Below are 16524 nucleotides of genomic sequence, written 5' to 3' on the forward strand. Positions count from 1 at the left end.
GAGAGCTTTTTTCTTTTTTCAATTTCATCTTCTTTACAGTCGTCATCAATGGACTGGTTTATAAAATTTAATTCTTTCACAAAAGTGATACTGAAGAAATCTGCAGCAGCAGTACAAAGAGCTCAACCTTCACCCTTAGAATAAAGGGTTTTTCACTGTTTCTACTACTTTTACCCTCATAAATGCAACTGTGGACCCATTTCTGCAACATCAAGGATAAGCGAAATTCCTCACGAAAAGTATAGTCAGGCTAAAAGTAAGCAACAAAGACATTTGAAGGAGGCATCAGCTTAGATGCATGATGAAAAATAAAAATCATAGCAGCATTGCCTGAGAGAAACTCAGCATAGAAGTGCAATCGAACAACTCGTCATCACTTTTTCTTATTGTGGTAATCTTGTTGACGAATGTTTGAATCATGCTGCAGGGATGTTCATTTTTCTTCTAGAACAGAAGAAATGATCTCATTGTTCTTCTAAAACAGAAGAACACTGAGATAATTTGCAAATTGGATCATTTTTTAAGTAATCTACGTAATAAAGTTTATCCAACTTAATATATTTAGATGTCATGTAACAAATTGACCATTTTTTTAAAGTTGGATCTCCATTGTTTTCTTTCATTGAATGGAAAAAATAATGAAGGAGATACTTAAGAATGTAACATTTAAGAAATGGAAGATAAAAAGAGTTAAAATTTTCATTTTTTCAGATTTTGTCTCTATAGAACAAATGTTTGCTTGCAAGAAAAAGCAACAGGATAATTTTGAATTGGTTTAGTCTTAGACAATAAAATATGTCTCATTGTAGCATGATGTTGGCACCAGGGAGATTCTATACTTTTTGGTATTTGAGTGGTGCCTTGTGATGGCAGTGGGTCCGGCATGGAGGTGTTGGCGGTAGGGTGGGGGTGCACCGGCTACTGGCAATGAAGTGGCTTTGGACCGTGGACCACTGTACCCTCTTGTCCAGCCTGCTGCCACTTCCTGCTGGTGTGGGTGGGTAGGGGGCTGGGTCTGTGGATGGCTCGGGGCCTGCTCTGGCTCCCAATGAGGCGGCTGCTTGTGCTCAGGTTGGGAGTGCGTTTCTCTGGCGTCCTTGTCATGGTGGGTGGACCAGAGGCCATGGTGGCTGAGGCTTGGTACATAAAACATCAAAATGTAGACTGGTTAAAACAGGACTGGATATTACATCAGATTCTTCAAAAGAGTTTATGTGAAATTAACAGTATTTATTGAGAATTATTAGCTTTCAAAAAAACACTGCTAAAATTTTAACTTTTGAACCCAATATTGTGTGTTGTGTCAAATGATGAATCACATTTTGTTAGCCAGATGGACATTGAAAGTCTCTTGGAAGCCTTAAGCTTCATTTTAGTGGTTTTAGTCTGATTTAAGCCTCTGTGCTGTGTCAGGTTGGGATTTATCCCAGTCCTATCTAGTTGTCTCCGTTTGTCATTGCTTTTGTTGCTTCCAACTGTGTCTTATCAGATAAATTGAATAAATATGGTGCCCATCTTTCCTACGGCCTCCTTTTTGTTTCCATACACCCAACCTTCACGTTATCTACTTGCATTGTGATTTTCTTTAACGTCCTTGTCCTTTGATTGGTGTGACTAGCCTCCTCTTCCCACATGACAATATGTGTGGGTGTGACAATGCAGATACATGAAATTAATTCCTGTTGGGATCCCCATAGAAAGTGCAAGGGTATTAAAATTAAAGTGTTAGAATGAAATAGGCCACCCAAAGCAAGTTCCCTTGACACTTTCTGTAATGCACTTGGTTTTTACTCAATGGTTTGAAATGAAGAGAATGATTAATTAATGAATACAGGCTATTAAGCCGACAGCACTTTTTGCCACTTTTGTTCTCTTTTTCTTTGTTGCTTGAGGTGATAAAAAAAACAACAATTTCTACAAGCACAATGGGAAGGTACATTAGGACGGACAGAGTTTTTTGTAAAAAAGATAAGACATCCATTTCTTTACAGCCCTACCTGTGCACGATGCACAAAATAAGCACTTTTGTGGCCAGCACATTTGTTTTCCCTCCTGTAGATATGTGGGAAGGAGTTTTGCAAGGGTGGCCAGCCCTGTGATGATTGGAGCCCACAGTGTCGAGGGAGGCAAGCAGAGCAGATGGTGAAAAATTCTCAGGGATTATTTCAGAGTTTAGTCTTTACGGCTCATATATTGACTTAATTATGGGACAGAGGGGAGAGTGAACTCCTGAAAGAACAATATAAAGAGGCAGGGAAATCTTCATCAGGCGCACAAGGAGAGAGTAGCGTTTATTGAAATGACTTTGCCTCCTCAACACAATCAGCAAGGAGGACGAAGCAGCGCCAATGTTAATGACCTGAATTACACTCTTTTCCTTATTACCTAAGAGTATGTTAAAAGCTTGCAGGTATGAATAATGAGGTTTTGGGAAGAGCAAGGTATAAAGAAAATTCAAAGTTACTAAATTAGAAGAAATTCCTTTTGATCTGAATACTTTAATTTCAATTTCTTTCAAAGTCAAAGACATTTTCTGAGGTGCTGACTTGCATTCAGGTGAATTAAGAAAAAGGAAATTGGCTGAATGTAATCACAGCAATATTCCTTACCTAGAAATGTTTTTGTGCCTAAAGATCCTTTTCTGATTTTATCATGTTACAACTACAAAGTTTGGTATACTTTAATAGGATTTCTTGTGAAAGAATTACAGTACAAAAGAATGTGAATACCTGTGAAACTGATAAAAACTGACTCATGGTTTAGCTTTTTTTTTCTAATAACAAGAAAAAACTGGCACATATTTGTATGTATCCATCCATCCATCCTTGTAGTGTTGAAGAAAAGCCGGTGTCTATTTCCAGCAGTCACTGAGCAAGAGAATGTGCACCATTCTTTGTGCTGTTCCAACACAAGAAATCTCAACAAAAATACACTTAATAGGAGAAACTAAAACAGAGGGAATGATTTAATCTATTAATATATTTAAAGACAAAATCTCTCAACAAATACTAAAAAAAAAATTTAAAAATAAATTTAAGTATATAACCTCCTCCTATGTAAGCCTGAAAATTGAAACATTTAGACATGATACAACCAGGCATGCTAGGAATGCAAACCAAGTCTGTGGCAAAAACCCAGCAGTTTAATAAAAAGAGTCAATAAGGGTCCAGTGGAAAGAATCTCCATCTGTGTGATGAGACGGTAAATTAGATGAAGCACTTTATGTGAAAGGAGCAAAATTGGTTTGAGCTGTTTAAAGGGAGCCTCCATTAAACACTTCAGTCCTGCCTCTGATGTTTACACACTCTTCAGGCAGGATGCAATAATGGCTAAGTCATTTTTAACTTTTAACAGAGATGCTCTTGCTTTAGGATATAAATCCCTTTAATCCAACGCCTGCTTGTACAGAGAACAAACAAGAAAAAAGTTCAACACAGCAACACATGCTTGAGGCTCCCCAAACTTTGTGCTTTCTTCAAGTCTCTTAAAGGCAATTGCCATTTCAGATGGGTAATTTGATGCTGATTACTCTATGGCTTTCTGTTGCTCTAATGATAACACTCTGTCAGTTATCATTTCCTCCAGAAAAGATAAAAGACTTGTATGAAGAGGCACGTACCAAGTGATGTTAAAGGCTGAAACGCATGTAAACAAGAATCAGAAAATTGATTACATGGACACTAGGAGAGTGGAAAACAACTTTGAGAAAAAAAAACCCATTTAGTTATAGCCTAAAATTCAGACATTATGTACTGCACAAGCTTTAACATCATTATTCCATACCAAACATCACACAAAGAACAAAGCCAAAAGCAAATATATCTGAAGGGACTTGATAGTTGTACCATTTACTTGTTCTTTGTCACATTTTTTTTCATGATGCAACCACAAACTACAATATGATTTATAGAAATAGAGATTGACACACAAAAAAAACATAATTCTTTTAGAGGAATTAAAATGTTGCTTTACTTAAAATTCATTTTGCAAAATAAAAAAAGAAAAGAAAACATGATTGCATATTTAAGTCTTGCCATATATTAATTGAATTAATCCTACTGGACTGCTCAAACAAGAGACTGTGCTTTGACTTAAAGCCATTTTATTGTAAATCTAGTTATAAGTTTAGTGTTGCTATCCTGGTGGAATATGAACTTTTGTGCCAGTCCCAAGATTTTCGCAGCTTTCAAAAGATTTTCTTTCATGATTGCTCTATATTTTAAGTCTGTATGTATATGTTTCCTTCTCCCTCAAGAATGAAAGCATCAAACAGCATATTACTGCCACCATTCATGTCACCATAGGATTAGATTTTGTGTAGTTTATTTTTTGATTCCTTTGTTCAGAGCACCTTTTTCTCTAGGGCAAGCTACAAAATGAACTTCTTGCATCTCACTTTGAGCAATGGTCTCATTTCTGATACTTTTCCATAAAGGCCATCTTTGTAGTGCACATACATCCTACTTGAGTTACTGTTTGACCACTTACATTAACAAATCTTTGAGCTTTAACACATCAGCTGTATGTGCAGTGATTAAACTACATACAGTATGGTCACTGTATTTTAGTAAATAGGTGACTTCTGAAGACATTTGATCAGGAGTATCTGATTAAAAGCAGCTGAATACAAATGCATTCTACAATTTGTGAAACATTATTTGTTTCTTTGTGTTACTGTAAAGTAAAATTAATTTAATGAAAGAACCCTTGCTGTTGGTTTCTCGCACTAATTGGCAATTAAAAACACGATATTTCAAAGTACTACCCTTCCAGCCTGGTCCGGGTGACTGGGTCATGGTCACTAATATAATCTTGTTCTACTTGACAATTCAGTGAGGGTGACCATTACAAAATGTCAGCAAGTCTCTTGGATATGCAAACATTTAGCAAATTCAAAAAGTTTGGGTCAAGGGCTGGAAGATAAATGGAGGGCAAATTTTGATTTAAGCAAATGGCAGATAGTTAGCATATTTGGAATATGCTGGGGAGAGAAAGACTATGTGTTTAAAATTCACTGGCTTTGTATTGAGTTACTGTTTCCATCCAGCCTATGTGCAAATGCAAGATGGATATTTGGTACAAAATTGAACAAAGTTAGAAATTTATTGAAATTATCCAGTTGCCCCATTTACCACATCCAAACTCCTGTGTGCTCCTGGTATTGACATGTTTACACCCATAAAAATCCAAATATATTGATGAGTTGTTTCTTTTGATACAGAGAAAATGTAGTACTACATTCTCTGTAGAGTACTACAGAAAATGTTTTTCTCTGTAGTCCTCTTTTTCTCTTATTTAAATTGCTCTCTACTCTTGTTTAAAATCCCTCCACATAGGAAGCTCATTACAAGTGATAGCACCAGTGCTAAAAATAAAGACCAGAAACCTGGTGAGTCCAGATTAAAACTTGGATATGACTATAAAGAGTCCGCTGAGACATACAGTTACTTTAAAAACTATTTACCAGAAAACCACCACCTCGATAAGGCACAGAGGGACAGACAGGAGAGCCGACAAGACAAGGTAGACTAATTGCTTCTCCATGGAACTGTCACATGTATAGCAGAAAAAAACACAACAAACAAACTCTGACCTAACTGAACATGCCTGAGTCACTGCATAAGTTATATAACCATGCATATGTTGGAATTCTTAGAAGTTCACAAAGACAAACAAACACTGATAGGCAAATGGTGAAAACACCAGCTGGTGTCTTTATGTGTTAAACAAATTAAATACCGGTAGCTGTTGTATTTGTCAGGCAGCAAGTCATTTAAGATTTTAGATAAAGTTGTATTTAGCTTAATGGCTAAAAGTCATGAGGTGACTCAAATATGTTGCAGAGACAATTAAACCAGAGTGACAGTCATACTATACTCCATTTATAATATGTGTGTGCAATTGACTGCACATAGTATATCCTTAGTAGATGAAGGTATTTAATTTACTATTTACTTAATTACATAAAATCATAATACAAGTAAATGAATTACACATAGCTATTTCATTCAGTTTAGTTTATTAATTTACCTTTATTTTCAAAACCAAACTATATTCTTCAAAGGATTTTTCTGGTAAACCAACAAAAAGTAGTGTATCATTAGAGGAAGGAATAAAAAAAGGTTTTGAAATGTTTGAGATAGAAACAAAAAGTGTTTGACCTTCCAGTGGTGCAACCAACAGAAACATTCAGCCAGAGCGATGATAAAATGGTTTAGATCAAAGCATAATCACGCGTCAGCCTTTGGATTTACACTCAAAACAAAAAGTTTGGAAAAGCATGGGCATTCCTTAAAATGCTTATGATGTAACAAAATTGAAAGGGTGGTATTTAGACTTCTGCAAGACACCACCATGCCAACTTGGAACAAAAAAGTAATCTCCAACCATATCTATGATTAGGTTCAATTTGAACCCAAATAGCAATCTTGCTACAGTCACAGGAGTTATATTTTTATTCATCCAGATGATAAATAGACTTAATGGTGGTTACAAAATAATAACAGATACAGGATGTCTGTTAGTAGCAATATTTTTAACAAATATTTGAGTGGTTACATATATATATATATTGTTTTATTTGATTAATGCCAGTGCAGGTACAGAGCTGGTGGATTCAGTCCTATTTCCTTAAAGCATTTCCATTTTTCAGACTTTATATTTCATGTTTCAAATCACCTATTCAAACTCATTGCGTCAGAGAACATTATTTCTCATACAGAATGTGCTTTACGCATGACACCAGTCCCCCAACTAGAACTCAATCGCACACAGCCTCCAGTATCTTTCCATCTTTAATATAAACCTGCTCGACTCTAAAATGTGCTGAGCTGGTCTGCACGAGATAATTACAGTAAATTAAGAGTGGAAATAAATTATAGCCTAAAGAAAACTCAGAAGACACACTGAATGGATAGCAGAAAGGGAAGCCAAGAGAAAGTGTTAGTTCTTCACTGTGTAACATTAGGAATATGGCTAACTGAAGAAGTGATTAGAAATTATGTACTTTTACTCACATAAAAGGTCAAATTGCACCAGCAAAATGGCACTAATCATTAAACCATTTACAAAGCAAATGTCAAACTAAGTAAATACAAAACAATCAATATAAGCTGCATACATCTTAAACTGTTTGGTTTGCAACACATTTTGTGGAGCTTACATTTCTGTTCGTAAGTTTCCATACCCTGGGAAATTCCAGTTTTTTCATTGTTGTTTTTATTGCTGTTAAATGACATCTTTTGCGGTGGTTCCAGAGCAGGCACTCTTTTTTTCAGGTATTGAGCTGCACATTGTGCTGGGCAAAAAGCCTCGAGTTCCAGTTCATTCTTAAGCTGTCTAGCATTAACTGCAGGTTTGAGTTCTCCCAAAAGTGGCTCAGTGATGCTGAGCTCTTAACACTAAGATGACAATTCCAAAACCCTCACTTATTCCTGCTGTACACAATGACAGGTAGATATGGGCTTGTGTTACATTGTCATCCATTTTGTAACAGCCTTTTTTTTTTTTTTTTTTTTTCATAAAGTTAGATTCTAGCTGAAGTTATTTGTGGGGCTTTCTTTGGGTTCAGAACTATCTTGTGGACAGTCGTTGCTGAAATCTTTGTTGCTTCAACATATGTTTTTACATCTCCATCAGAGTTTGAATATTGCTGACTGACATTTTAAAGTCTGTGGTTATATTTTTATATATCTTTACTTTCTTCGTGAAGTTTAACAATCTTCTTCAGCAGATCCTTCAATGATCCTTAGCTCAGAATCCAGCATGTTTTATCCACTAACTGAAATATGCAAGGATCTCTCAGGAACGCAGAATCATACTGACTTTTTATACACACAACAGTTACAACCGAACAGATCACAGGGGAGGATGGTTATCTTTAATAAACATTTAAGCCCATGTGGAACAACTTGTTTGTATCTTATCAGAGCATAGCTTTTGAAGGTTTTCAACTCTATGTTTGCAAACTTGAGCCTAAAAAGTCTTATAAATATAATATATATATATAAAAAATATATTTTAGAAAAGCATGAGCCATTTGATGAATTAGAGGATTGAGGTTGTATTTCACCTTTTTCCACTTGATCTTTTTACATTTTTATTTAAAAAAGATGTTTAACAATATTGATTTACTATAGAAATATGGATACATTGTTGTATAAACTAAACTTGTATTAACAGCAAACATTTTCTTTTTAGTAGACATCTTTTATTTTTAAATCCCTCACCAATATTGAAAATAGGCAATGGTGTGCCTTCACCCCAATAACAGGCCTACAATGAGTTAATGAAAAATTACACTTGGCTTGTTAGATTTCAAAAAGTCAGAATTGGTGAGATGAAAAACATAACATTTGTCTATATTGAGCAGTTACTATCTTATACAAGACTTTGTTTACTGACAGCTCATTAACACATCTAGCAGTTTGAGTGTGGAAGGGGTCTGGAGTCTGCAGTTAGGTTTTCAGTAATATTTGACAGGCAGACAGAACATGGGTACATTTGTGCCCATACTAGTGCTGTTGTCTTCAAAATATGTAAATATGCATATTTTGATCACTGTTTTTGAGCTAAAAGTCATTCACCTTTCATCGGAACAAACTTTGCAACTCTTTCAATCTCACAAATATGTAAAATATCTTTAAAGATAGGAACTTTGACTCTGATTAATTCCATGCCGGAGGATATAAATTAAGTGATAATTAATGATGCTGGGACAAACGTTCTTTCTTTTGGGAAGAAGAATAGATAATTAAAGCCATTTTTATTCAAACACATTGTGTATAAGGTCTTGGGTGAACCCCACGTCCTTGTAGTAGTAAAAGTGAAGGTTTGGGAACACAACCCAAAAATGAGGTTCAGATTTCCATCTCTGCAAAATTGCATTGAGGTTTCTAGTTACATTTTATGTTTTTGCTCATTTGTTATAAACTGTTCATAATTGCTAGAGTTTCAACACATTGTTTTACAAACTATTTTGTGACTACTATCATGAAAGTATGTATTCAGTTTTCTGCCACAAGCTGGCATTTGCTCTGAAACTGGTGGTCAATGCAATTGTCAGGGCTGTGTTTATTTATAGTTTTTGAAGAGTAGTGAGATGCTTATGAAACTTATTGAGTACATCTGAAGTATTCTGGTGGCATTTCCTTTTATTGCCTGTGAAAAGAATGCTAATCTTGCTGGATCAGTATTGACTGTGGCATTTATGTGATCCTCACAAACATTTCCTCACATGTGCTGGAAAAGTGTTCCAAGAACACATGAGGATCGTGTCATCTTGTATAATGTTGTGAGCTACAGATGCTCTGCAGGTGATACACATACACATTTTATTTAACTTAAATTCTTCCACCGTATCAACAACTTATGTTTACTATGACACATTTCATAAATTTTCTATATTTTTTAATTTATTTCTTGTTAATGCATGTTCTAGCAAGAGGTGGAAAATTACACTGTATGTTTTATAGAAAATCGTGTAAAAGAAAAAAAAAACTACAATTTGTGTCACCCCACACATGCATTTAGTTTTATATTATAATTGTGCAAAACGACACAACAAAGAGATTTCCTCTTTAAACTGCTTGTTCGTCAGTCTGAATGTTAGACTATATACAACATATTTTCCATAATGTAAATATGATCAGAAAGTGTGAAGATTTCTTTCCCTGAAAGGAGATTTGTATTGGTGGTGTATTGTGGGGGTCACTTTAGTGATAATGTACAAAACTTCATCCTGGTTCCATATGGAGACAGTCCTTCCTTTAGCAGTTTAAGGTGGAATTACTTTACTTTACTGTCTCTGGTAAATGCTTGCTTACTCCAACTGCTAATGTGACGTTTTTGCCCCAGTTGTATGTGCTTTTTTTGATGCAAAAATAAAGTGGAAGTAAGGTAACAGGCAAAAATAATTTGACTCTCACCTGTGTTTATATCAGTCCATTCAGATCAGTCCATTTTGTGACCTCAGTCATACATAAAGTTTGTGCACAAACTGGATTGTATTAGATTGGAGCTGTTCTAGTTCTTGTATATTCAGACATACTGAATTTAACCCAAATTTTCCAGAGTGATAAATCAGTAAAGTTTTGCTGTACTAAAAAAAACAACCTTTATTCTATAACTTTTTGCATCCGATTCCTACCCAAACAAAGAAATGGTATTCATAAGAATATTTTTACAGTCCCTGTATCTCTCTGCTAAGTTGTGGTACCTTTGACAGTCCTCACCCAATTAATGTCTTTGTACAACACCAGCAGTGGGAAAACACACCATCTGCTTTCCTAAAAGTGTAAACATACATTATGTGGAACAAGTAAAAAAATTATCTCAATCTTTTTTTCTTTTTTTTTAAAGAGCAGCATCACCACAATATATAAATGATCAAAATGTCTAATGTTGCACTAGTCCTATTTAGTTCAAAGATTAATTTAAATTGTAGGTTGTTTTTTTTTCTTTGGGGATTTAACAAGCATTGTTAGCCGACAATCAAAAGTTGGCTTGGGAAAAATCACAACCCATTCATTCAATGTTTTACTTTGATTGCAACACAAGCTGCATAAACTCTGCAGGTTGGACTTAACCTTAAGATGGAACCTTTTGTGTACTTATCTTCTGCTTGTATATTGAATACGCATACATACTTTATACCAGATATGTAAATACATCACACATCTGGCATAGACTAAATGCTGAAACATAATTGTACTTCAATTTTTAATGAACAGCTTTTACATTTAATTATGCATGTAATATATGCATAATGAAATGTGCATATATTTCAAACACATCTTCAATGTAAAGTAGGTAAATGGATGATAACTCGGTTGTTTAAAATATTCTGGTACTAAATAGGATTACTTGTTGGGTTCTTGTCCTTCTTCCTGCAGGTTTTTTCTGTGGAGTGCAGGAGCACAAAGTCCTCCTCGAAACATAACAAAAGGAAATTGACAAGGAAAGGATTTTAAGAAGTAAACCATATGTCAAAACAACATCAAGCCAAGAAGCCAAGAAGTAAAGTTTAAGGTTTTCCATCTAAGCTTTTTTCCTCAACAAGACTGGAGATTTTACCTCAGTATATTAAATAAAACAGATTAAATCAGATCATATCTGAGCTATCAAGGATTCATAAAAGCTACAGGAGACTAGGTTAGATACAGAGAGCAAGTTCAAGGCCTTTATCTTTACCAGCACAAATTCTGCTCTTAAATTTATCAAGCTCAGCAGATCACAGTTACTCACCACAATGTGTCAGGTCAGTGTTCTCTTTAACATCAGACCTAATGTTCCTCAACATGGTCCACTCTCCACCAGGATAAGAACTGACAGTTACTTCTCTGTGAGATTTCACCCAGTCTTTGTTTATTGCTCTTGCCTTTGTCCCATTCTAAACTTTTATGTAGCCTACTGTAGGTTTTGTTTATGTTGAACTAGATATTAAAAAACAAAACAAAACAAAAAACCCCCATCACATCCTTCTTCAGAGGGACATGATTTCTCTGTGTTGTTGAAATAAAAATCAGAAATGCAGGTAAAATGACAGAAAAGTATAAAATCTTTCCACTTAAAATTGGTACAAAATGTCAAACTTTGGCAAAAACACTATAGTAAAAAGACTTTTAAAAAAAGGCCAAATGAAATCAACATTTTAATGCATTATTTTATTCAGTCATATTTTGCATTAGAATATCTAAAGACATGTCTATTAAGATTGCGTTTGAACACTTTTACCATATAGAAAAACACTTTATGATACATACTCAGCATTCACAATTGTGGCAAAATTTGGGAATATTTAATTCAGGGTTTTGGCGCAAAGACTCAGACTTAAAGAGGAAACAAATTCAATATCTGGTCATTTGTACCATGAAATGGAATAGAATCCATGTGGTATGAAATTAATGTGCACCTCCTGGGCAAATCAAGTTCTTTGCTGGAAGGAATTTCTAAGAGTTAATTTCTAAGAGTTAATAACTCACCACAACATGGATTACTGATCTTTGAGCCTCTTTGAAATTTTGGATTCAGAGGTTTTTTTTGTGATTGTGGTTTTGGACTTTGGCCTAATTATGAAGGCATATACTGTATAATATATGTCTATGTTTCAACCTATAATTAGATAGAGAAATTAAACATAGGCTAGCATGTATAAAAGATGTTTACAGTCAAGTTAAGAAAATAAATGTAATTTGCATAAGTCTTTAATGTAAGAGTAGCACTTTTTTGCAAGTGACTGGATGTAGTGTATGAAAGGTTGATTTCCTATTTTGAAAAAAATATCTATTTCGAAGCAGATATATATTATTATGTTATGGCAATTTGGCACACCTTTCTTCTGTGTTCTAGAATATAACAAAATGAAGAAAACCATAAAAAACACCAAATGTTAGTTTTTTTTTAGATTTGACCCGCAAGCTGACAATGACCAGACCATACCAAAAATTACAAAGTAACAAAAGCTGTCAAAGGTTCAATGTGAAAGCTGTGTATAACAGACATGTGCTCCCTGCCTTGTTACATGATATTGCACCATGATCAAAAAGTGCTCTATACTCAACTGAAGAGAGTGAAGTGACAGTTTGCTTGCTAAGTCAGATGAAAAGTAGACTTTCAATGAAAAATGTGAGAAAACTGTTGCTAACATAAATCAGGTAAAATGTCTGAATTTTGTCTTTGGTATATGAACCAAACTAATTAAATTCTGTATTATGTTTTCAAGGGTACAGATACAACTTTTTTGCTGATATTAAATGGTCTAGCTATCATTACTCTGATCATATGATCATTTTATTCTTGTCATCATTTTAATAATCTCTACTAAAGAGCATTTGAAATTCAGCAAAGCATACAGCATTGATTGCAATATTCTTAAATCAGTCCTTCATATAAATATATATGTGTATAGTCGCCTATGGTTAATAACAGCTGGGCTGATGAGTGCCATATGTTGTCATAGAAACCATGGATTTACTCTAATATCTTGCTGTTATAATACAGTGGGAGGTGGATTACATCTAGAGTGAATCCAGGCAGGCGTGACTAGCTTTGTTTGGGAGTTAATAAATAATACACAGAGAATGCCATCTTTGTTTGTTGTATCAGTGCAGGCATTTTATGAGCTCTTTAATAAAAGTAAAACAAATCTGAATATTTTCTGCATGATGTTATATTCATGAACTGATCAAACAATACATTGCCACAATATCTGGTAGTATTATATTTTCACAGTGGGGAAAACCAACACTCTATTGTGGCTACTGGCTATTTATTGCAATTTTTTTGCAAGGCTAAGGCTTTCCTGGCAAAGAATAAAATTAATACAGCAGACACTGAAAATTCTTGGAAATGAGAACAATATGTTTCCAAACATCAAAAAGTGACAAGTCTTCCAGCTACTTCCATTGAGTCAGCTCTTTAGACTGGGCTACCTTACTAGAGTTGGTTCTTACTGATCCCTAATGGCTCTTTATTGAGCACCACCCACTGTCTTCTGTTTTCTGTCAAACTTTGCACGTATGAGTGGTTTGTGTGATTATAAGAATTTGTATCCTTTTTTTTTTTTCCCTTGAACCCTTGTTTGTCTGCATTCTAAGTCCCATCAACATTTAAAGGCCAAAAGAACCTAATGAGTAAACGGCAAAAATCATAAAACTTTGCTACCCTTTTATTTCTGTGTACCACCACAGTAAATATTTTTGAAGCCTCACCAAGCATTCTTTTTATAATTTTAGTCTGACTTTTCATGTGTTGTCATGGTGGTTTTAGTTATCCTTGTTATTGTTGTTCATCCTTCTTAAACTCACTGCCCCTAAAAAATACAAGCAATATTTTTAAGAATCTGGCAAAAAGAGATTTTTTGTATGACAAAAAGATTGTATGTATGACAAAAAAATTAACATTCTTAATAGTGGGATGATGGAGGTTCCCCTTGCAGCAGGACAACAATCCTAAGCGTACAGACACAATACAATTATTTGGTTCTTGTATTAGAATGGCCAAAAAGCTAAATGTTTGAGCATTTTTGCAAAGATTACACAATATTAGCATAGATAATAGGACATTTTCCACAACTTGGGAGGATTTATTACATAACAATCACCAAAAAATACATGAAAGTTTTGTGTTGTAAGAAAAACAAATTCAAGAGGCATAAATATTTTTTAAGCACCACATATTGATATCAAAATTACGATGGATGTTGTAATGAGAGTTATGAGCTATACTGTGGTTTTGATTGGAGCTAATTAAGTATTTGGCTTATTTAAACAGACCATCCCTTTTTTGGAAATCTGAGGGGCATCCTCTTACTGTCGAATTTTTCAACCTGCACTCAATTCAAACGTAGGCTTCTCATCGATTTCAAATCTCACAATTTAAAACTTAGCTGCATTTCAAGCCTGAAATAAACTTTCATCTGATAAGTTAAAGTACACTTCTTTACTTCTAGTTCATTTCAGTTCTTAAGCAACCAAACAGCTCCACAGTTTAACAAAAAGTAAAAATCAGTCTTGCCTTTGCTTTGTGACATTTTGGAGAGAAACTTGGCTTATGCCTCTCAATCTTATCCTTCACAACTAGGTGTGCGATAGAGGAGGGGGGCACAGACAAGCCTCTAAGGCAGATCTCTCTGCTGCATTCTTCTAGAAAGGTCACTTGTGCTCTCAGATAAATAAAACAACACCTGGCTCTTACAGAAGCTGCCGGCTCCACGCCAATTCCTGCTGAGAGACAGGGGTCCCAGGTGCCAAATGCAGCAACCATTTTGAGCTGCCTGAGGCTGAACATTACACCTTTTATCCTCAGGACAGGCATGCCACATACACACCTGACAACAGCTTCTCATCATCTTTCTACTGTAAGCAAAAACATACAACAAACAGCACACCCACAGAATATATCATGTCATTCTTTCTGAGTGAATATCCTCTTAAATATGCACTTAGATCTTTCTGTCGAGCACTTCCTGTCCACCACTGGTGATCTAAGAGATCATCAGTGCTAGACAGGAATGTAACTTTCAAAGCTCAGGAATTTCTTTTTTGCACTCACCTTGTGAGTGCAAACTAATAATGTTTATATGAAAATATCATTGTGATGGGCAGCTAATGAAAAAGCTCATGAAAAGAGCTTTGCTCATGTAGAATTAATCCGTCTAACTGTGCAATCCTTCTAACCAGAAATAATGTGTATTTAGATAGCATATTTTTAATAAATCTGCAGAAAGGAAACAGAATTAATTTCCCACGTTTTGTTATGTTAGATCTAGCAGAATTTTGTAGATATTTCTTACAATAGGATTTTGGAACAGTGTTTAGGGTTCGGATTTTACAGAATGTAGAGCACCAATAAAGTAATATGAGAGTCAATAAAGTTATATGTCCTGGTCAAAGTGTTCAATGACATCCATATAAACACTGACTGTGGAAGAACCACAGGGCTGGTTCTGTTGGACCTCAATGCAGCTTTTGACACTGTTGATCATGACATCTTACTGAATTGACTGGAGAGTTGGATAGGACTCTCCGGTCCTGTACTCAACTGGTTTGAATCTTACGTAAAGAACAAGGGTATCTTTATTCCAATAGGAAACTCCTCATCGACGGGGACAGAAGTCATATGTGGGGTACCCTAAGGCTCAATCCTAGGACCCCTCTTAGTCAATATTTATATGCTCCCACTAGCTCAGGTTATAACAGGAAATAAGATTAGCTACCATAACTATGCAGATGTTACGATGTCACCAGGTGACCTTTGACCCATCCAATCACTGAACAGATGCTTAGAACAGATACATGTATGGATGTGCCAAAACTCTCTCCAGCTGGACAGAAACAAAATTGAAGTTATTTTTGGACCTAAATAGGAACGATCCAGAGTCAGTGCACAGCTTCAGTTATTACAACTAAAAGCCAGGGATCTGGCCCGAAACCTTGGAGTAGTGATGGACTCTGACCTGAACATTCAGAATTACATAAAGACTGTTACAAAGTCTGCCTTCTATCACCAAGACGACCTTTTGCGGTTGGATTTTACTGTGAGGATGAAGCTTTGAGGCAGAGTCAGGTGGAGAACAGCAGTGGTTTATTTTTCACACACAAAATCAACAACACTTCACAGGTGAAACTGCAGCCTTAAATAGTCCCAACTGTAACAGACCAAACCACATTTAATTGACAGGGGAATCACTTAATCAATCTCCACCTATTTAAATAAAATACCTTTTATTAAATACAACACTTCCATTTACTTTTATGAATATTTTCGGTTTTATCACTACACCATAATTAAACACCACAAAACCCATAAACAATTCCCCCCCTATACTTTTCAATGACCTCTCCCAGAAGCTATATTCGGTGTCTGGAGCCCTGGGGGAGTATTTGTCCAAACACCCTGGAGAGGACACAGGAAAGACAGGTGAGTCACTCCATGTTAGGACTCCAAACTCAACAGATTATGCTCAACATTTGCTCAGTCTTTTACCCAACAGTAGCTCATTGTTCTGAGTAACAATTATCCTCT

Source organism: Gambusia affinis, linkage group LG17 (genome assembly GCF_019740435.1).
Source record: "Gambusia affinis linkage group LG17, SWU_Gaff_1.0, whole genome shotgun sequence".
Taxonomy (NCBI): Eukaryota; Metazoa; Chordata; class Actinopteri; order Cyprinodontiformes; family Poeciliidae; genus Gambusia; species Gambusia affinis.